The 6513-nt window shown below is 47.7% G+C and overlaps 1 protein-coding gene across 1 annotated transcript in view; it reads right to left on the minus strand.

The window, feature by feature from the left end:
- Positions 1–2101, minus strand: part of DAB1 (DAB adaptor protein 1) — a 370550-nt gene extending 368449 nt beyond the window's left edge. Inside the window, exon 1 of the mRNA XM_039887405.1 lies at positions 1956–2101. The gene's annotated coding sequence lies outside the window, so the exon portion shown is untranslated. The remainder of the gene's footprint in view (positions 1–1955) is intronic.
- Positions 2102–6513: the final 4412 nt, after the last annotated feature.

Raw genomic sequence — 6513 nt, forward strand, 5'->3', positions numbered from 1 at the left:
TTCAGGGTTTCATCCAGAATCACTTATCGTTGAGATAATAAAAACAATAGGTGCTAATTCAGGAGGTGGGAATGGTTTATAATGTTATGGATTTCCCGAAGACCTATAATTGGCACATAAATGTACAAATGTGAACCGGATAATTAGGGGGTCTGAACGTAAGCTACCTTTATATGATTACTTGAAAACATGTTAAGTGTTATGAAGTGTCAGCGGAACCCCCACAAAGCCTTTATTAAAAAACATCAACATTTTCAAAGTGCATTGAAAAGGGCCAGCAGGAGGGGAGCAGAAAAGAGGGACAAGCGACAGAAGATCCTCGCTCAGGTCCCAGCGACTCGCTAGAAGCTGCTTTTTAGTATCCATCTCGGAGGGCATTCCTGCCGGCCCAGCTCTGGGGCAGCAAAAGGCGCCTTCGCTTCCGCAGGCTTTCCACTCGCCCCTCTTTATAAGGAGATAAGCCCAGGCGTGAGCCGGCATCCAAACGCACCCGCAGGCACCAACCCACGCGGGCACGCACCCCACCCTCGCCGACACACGCACGAGCGCCCAGATGCCCGCGCCGCGGCGCTCTCCGTTCCGCCCGCCACCGCCGAGCATCCAGCGAGAGCCAGACCGCTATTGCCAAGCGCCCCCGGCCTCCCCACCCCCACCCCATTCCTTTAGACTCTCCCAGCCCCAGCGGAAGTGCCCAGGCAGACCCCCAACAATGAGAACTTGTGTGATGCAGTTGGGGGTGGAGTGGAGTTTACAGGGAGTGAAACGTAGTCTGGAGGGGACGGAGGGTGGGGGTAGCTACGCAGGAGCTAAGTAGCATCAGGCTCGTTTAGCGGCTTGCCTGGGAACCCCCTACCCCCAGTCCCGTCCACCGGCACCGCCGCCAAGGAAAAATTTGGGGGGGGGGTGGCTCTTTAAAAAGTGCAGAGAAAAGACACGCCGTCCCGCCAAGGGTCACAGTACTACTCCGCGGGACGAGGGCAGCGGGGGAAGGACAGTCCCGACTACAGCAACCATCGTTTCGAAATTTACTTTGTACACTCATCCAACAGCCCCTTTCCGACGCCGCGACACAAACTCCCACCATCGCTGACTCCAGGTTTTCTTGGCAGCTGAGTCTTCCTTTTAGGGCTTCTTTATGAGCCAAACCACAGGGATTTTAAAGTTTCCCCAGTAGGGAAAAAGAGAGAGAGAATAGGAATAAGAAAAACAAAAACAAAAACAACCTGCGCTCTGCATCTGAGGTAGAGCGTCGAGTCTGGAGAAGAGAAATGAGGGGCTGGCTGGGGAGGCGACCTATGGGGTGGGAGTGGAATGGAGGTAGGAGAGGCAGAGAACCGAGTCGAAGGAAGACTGGGGAAGGGCTGGGGTCGGAGGAGACTCTGAATGGCGTCTGCGAAAGGGTAGGGGTTATTGGGATAAATACGGTTTTTCCACAGATCGGGGCAGAACCTGAGCGCGGCAGAGGAGTAAGGGAGTAAAGAAGTGAAAAGCGGGTTCGGGGCGAGTAAGGAAGAGGGTCCGGCTCGGGGACGCCGCTAGCGAGTCAGGGAGAAGGGTTCGGAAGCACAGGGTAGCTTTTGGAGCGGGAGAAGGAAAGTCCGTGGATGCGTAGAGGCGGGAGCGTAGAAGGAAAGAGGGTGCAAGCAGTCCCGGAGAGAGACGAGTATTTGGGGTGAGCAGGTCTGGAGGGAGGACCAAGCGTGGTCAGATGTAGGGAGACTGGGGGTTGCAGGGGAGACCCAGAAGGAAGGAGCACCGGTCTCCCCTCTTTCCCCCAGCAAGTGGAGGAAGCAGAAGGAAAACTGCAGTCGCAGACCCCGCGGCACCCTTAGCCAAACTCCTGAGAGGGGCGCCCCAGGAGTCCTCCTCCGCGCCCAGGGGCCCCAGGTGTCCGGACGCCGTGTCCCCATTAGGGCACCTGCCGCTGCCGAACTCCTGCCCCTGCCGCGCCTCACCTCGGCTCGCCGCAAGCATCCTCCTCCGCTGCCGCAGCCGCCCGGGAAGCGGCTCCCCATGCCCGGCGGGCGGCGGCACTCAGGCGCGCTCTCCAGCCCGGGGAAGCCCCCGCGAGCGCGGAGCTGGGTCCATCCTCCCGAGAGCCACAGACCCCGCGTCAGAGCAGGGGGAGGAGACCTCCCCGCGTGCAGACCCGCCTCCTCCCGCAGCCCCCGCCTCGCCCGCCCCACGCCCGCCGGGTCCCGGTTGGCGCCACTCACCTGATGACTCCCCGGCCGCCGCCTCCTGGCCGCCCGCCGCGCGTCCCTCGCCCCGGCCTCGCGGCTCCTGCTCCCGCTCCCACCCGGGCACTCTTTGCGCCGCCCGAGCGCGCTCCGAGAGCTTAGCGGAGCCGCGGTTGCGACGAAGAGGAGGAAGAGCGAGCCAGCGAGCGAGCGGGGGCGCCGCGGTTCGTAGTCGCTCCTCTGGAGCCCTTGCGCTCACTCCCCATCCCGGCATGGAGGGGGAGAGCCAAGCAGAGAGCACGGGGTCCCCGCCCCGGCTGCGCCGGCGGGGAGGGGGTGAGGGAGAGAAGTGAGAAAAACTACCAGACTCGGATTTCACAAAGTACCCAGTGTTTTCGTCACTATCACTAGCAGCAGCAGCCCTCGCCTGGCATCTCTCATTTTTCTCTAGGGCCTATTCTCCTATCTAAGCTTCTAAACATACGCGCACCCAAATATAAAGAGTTCCAGCGGGCGAAAACTGGAAACTCAAGTTCCGCAAAGATATGTTGCCCCCACGCCCCTTGGCAGGAGGGGGGCGCTAGCTCCCAGCCGCCAAACCTGGTTTGGCAGTTCTGGTTTACACTGAAGCTTCCTAGGCAAAGTTGGGCGGAGGGGAGGGTTGCATCTGTCACGTTTTCATCAATCCAAGGGAGGGGCTCGGGCCCCTGAGGGTATGCAGGCCCCAGTTAAACGCCCAACTCTCCCCCTTCCTACTTACTCTCCCTACTCCCATTCATAGAATGCCTGCGAGAGGAGAAGCCTCAGAACAGGGCTCAGGAGAAGGCCCCAGGACTGGTCCTAGTTTACAAAAATCCAATAAACGGCAGAAAATTTTGTGTCGGTCTGGAAATTTTTCTATCCTGAGACTGGATTCAACTCCAGTAAATGCCTGTTGTGGTATACTCGCCTCCAGAGGCCCAAATGCCAGGTGTGGGAAGAAAAATCAAATCAAGTGCTGCCCCGTTGGATCAGGGCCTGAGAAAGGAAGAGACAGGCAACAGTTCCTTTAAAAGTTTATTTTTATCCTTTTTAGGGGCCACGCGGCCTGCCCTCCAGCTGTGTAATAATAAAGCTAATGTGGCGGATTGGATTTGAGTTTGGTTTTTTTCCCTCATAGCTTCTGTCATTCACCCATGAAAATTTAATGAAGCATTTAGGGTTATTACCTCCAGAGTCAATGGGCTAAAAATATTTAGCCTAATGCACTCCTTGTGGAGCCAATAGGTCCATGGCTGGTACATACTAAGTCATCGAGAGATCCTCCCTTTTCTCCACAAAATTCACGACCCATTAAACTTATTCCGTAATAACAGCTTTTGTACAAATGGAGGCCGCTGCAAAAGGAGGCTGTCATGTACCTCCTGAAAAGATAGCAATTTACACAGAGACAAGAAAAATGTGTGAGGTCATTGGCAGGATGCAATCTTGGGAGAATAGTTGATCAGAGGAAACTCCCAACAAGGTGGGAGGGAAGTGCCCCCCCTGATATTACTCTATTTACTCCTGGGCATGACCAGAAAATCTAATGGTGGGGATGGGAAAACTAGCTCAAGTCTTTCCAACTTTTTCAAAGTTCTGGAGAGTGCCAAGAGTTGCTACCAAACATTTAGGATTCGTTTAGTAAGAAGTTCAGACTCGCCAGGCAACTCTGTGAAGATTAATGAAACACTTTAGTTTTCTCATCTATAAAGGCAGACCTCGGGGAATTTGAACTATCTCTCTCTCTCTCTCTCTCTCTCTCTCTCTCTCTCTATATATATATATATATATATATATATGTATGTATATATATATATACGTATATGTATATATATATGTGTGTATATATATATACATATATATATACACACACACATATACATATATACACATACACACATACACACACACACGCAAGACACAGACAAATCAAGAAGACTTGGTCGAAATAAGAGGAATGAATATAGAAAACTATTACACTCTTCAAGGGGCTGAGTGAGGCAAATGTCAAACCTTAAGTGATCAGACATAGGTCTAACTTTTCACTAACTCTACCAAAATAAAAATATTCTTAAATTTCTCAGTGCTTTAGAGGATAGCCAGGGAACATCAAACACATTTACATATATTTTAAGACCCTGCATATAAGAGTTGTTGCCTTCACCCCACTGTTGCCTTCACCCCACTTCTACTTTGTGTTTCCAGTTGACATGATTACAGACATTGAAGGGTATGTGAGACACTGAGTTGGAAGAGTAATAGAAATGGAAGAGACTCATGTAAAACTATTCAGCGCTGGATGTGGTCCACCATGAAAACCCGGCAAATTCCCATTAAATCCATCAAGGGCAACAAAAAAGCTGCTGCTATTCCCAACTCCAGGCTGGAAGAAAGCATAATATGTAGATTCTTTTTTAAGGCAAGGCAACCCTTGGTTGACCTCACAGATTGCAAGGACCTTGTCAAGGTACGATTCCTTATTATTTTATTTTTTACGCCTACAGCACCTGGTCTTCCTAGGTGGTCTCCCATCCAAGTACTAACAAGGCCCGACTCTGATTAGCTTCACAAGATCAGATGGGAGGGCTTGTTCAGGGTAGCACAGTGGTAGACCATAATATATAGATTTTAATTACACACAGCTGCCCAAGGACCTAACACTCTTACGGGTTAAGCCAAACCAAATTTTAAAGTACTATTTTAACTTGTTAAATATGTCAAGAAACTACTCATCTAAAATTTAAGGTGTTTTTTTTTCTTTTCTTCTCATTTAAATAACAATTCCATTTGTATTAAGTTGGGCATAAGGAAAAAAATCAATATACATTCTTTTGTGATCTACTCTGAAAAATAACAAAGTAATAAGAACAGCAAAGATGTATATATTGCTTATTATGTTCCAGGAACCCTTCTGGGTGCTTTCCATACCTTACCTCATTTAATCTTCACAATAGCCCAGTGAGAAGGTACTCTTATTGGTACATACTGGGTAGAAGAATATAGATTGAAATCTGATAGGCCTGAGTCATCTTTGACAAATTACTTACCTCTCTGAACTTCAAAATTCTCAATTCTACAATAATGATACCAGCTTCATGAGACACCTGCTTCATAAGATTGCTGTGAGCCTTAAATTAGATAATGCGTTGGACACAGTGGGAACAGAATAGGTCACACCATAAACATTGGTTCTCTTTCCAGAATAATTCCAATATAGTTCATTTTAAATCAACAACATTCTGTATGTCAGGCACTGTACTATGTATTAGAAATAATGATTGATAAATCAGAAATAGAGCCCGCCTTTGAGAAGCTCAGTCAATTGAGTAAAGAACATGGACATGAGTAGCATGCAGAAAGGCAAAGGGGTTTTATTGAACTTCACATAATTTATCCCTATGCACATGATTCTCAAGATACTCAGAGGGCCAGCCTATTTAAGTGCTGTCTGAAGCTGATCCGTGCTTGAAAGCAAAACCAAATGTCAGAAATCATAAATCCAACTAGCAATAACTCCTCTTCCAAAGAAAGAAATGCAAAGTAGTCCATTTTGTGTATTCTATATTATTTAAAATTCTGTTTATTCCTACGATTATTTCAAATATACCTCTCACTGGATGGAGAATAATAAAATGAATTTGTGCTGTCAGCTCTGAGAGTTTCAAACACAAATTATTACATAGCCATCATTTATTGAATAGTTTGCAGTGCTTGCATATGCCAGGAATATGCTAATGTATCTATACACATAAAGTTCTCAAATTAATAAAATTTTCAATAATGTTCAGTAGGAAAATTTCTACCAAGCTTTTTAGAGACATCACGTGTTCAAAGTAAACTAACATAGAATGCACAAAATTTCAAAGGTTTGTACAAATAATAGGTCTCTCACAGTCCCTTTCACTCGAATTCATATTCAAACTCAGATTGTTTTCGCTTATTCAAAAAATGTTTACTGATTGCTTCCTCTATACTAGACACAGTGTTGGGCATTAGAAGGAAAAATAAATAAAAATTTTAAAACACTTATTCTCAAACAAATCATACCCATTTGAAGGAAACACATCATTACATTGCATTGCGATAAATGCTTTGATATTGCTAAGTACAGGATGCTAGGGGTATATCAAAGAGGGTTTTTAACCCAATGTAAGATGTTAAGAAGACTTCATAAAGGAAGTGATAGCATCTTGAAAGATAACGAGTAACCAGATGAAACAGGGAAGGGTATTTCTGGCAAAGAAAAGAGAATGTATGAAGGCATAAAAAAGATTCTTCTCCTGGGGGGTGGCTGTAGTTGACTCTAGGAAAA

This window comes from Pteropus medius, unplaced genomic scaffold (assembly GCF_902729225.1).
Source record: "Pteropus medius unplaced genomic scaffold, Ma_sr-lr_union100, whole genome shotgun sequence".
Taxonomy (NCBI): domain Eukaryota; kingdom Metazoa; phylum Chordata; class Mammalia; order Chiroptera; family Pteropodidae; genus Pteropus; species Pteropus medius.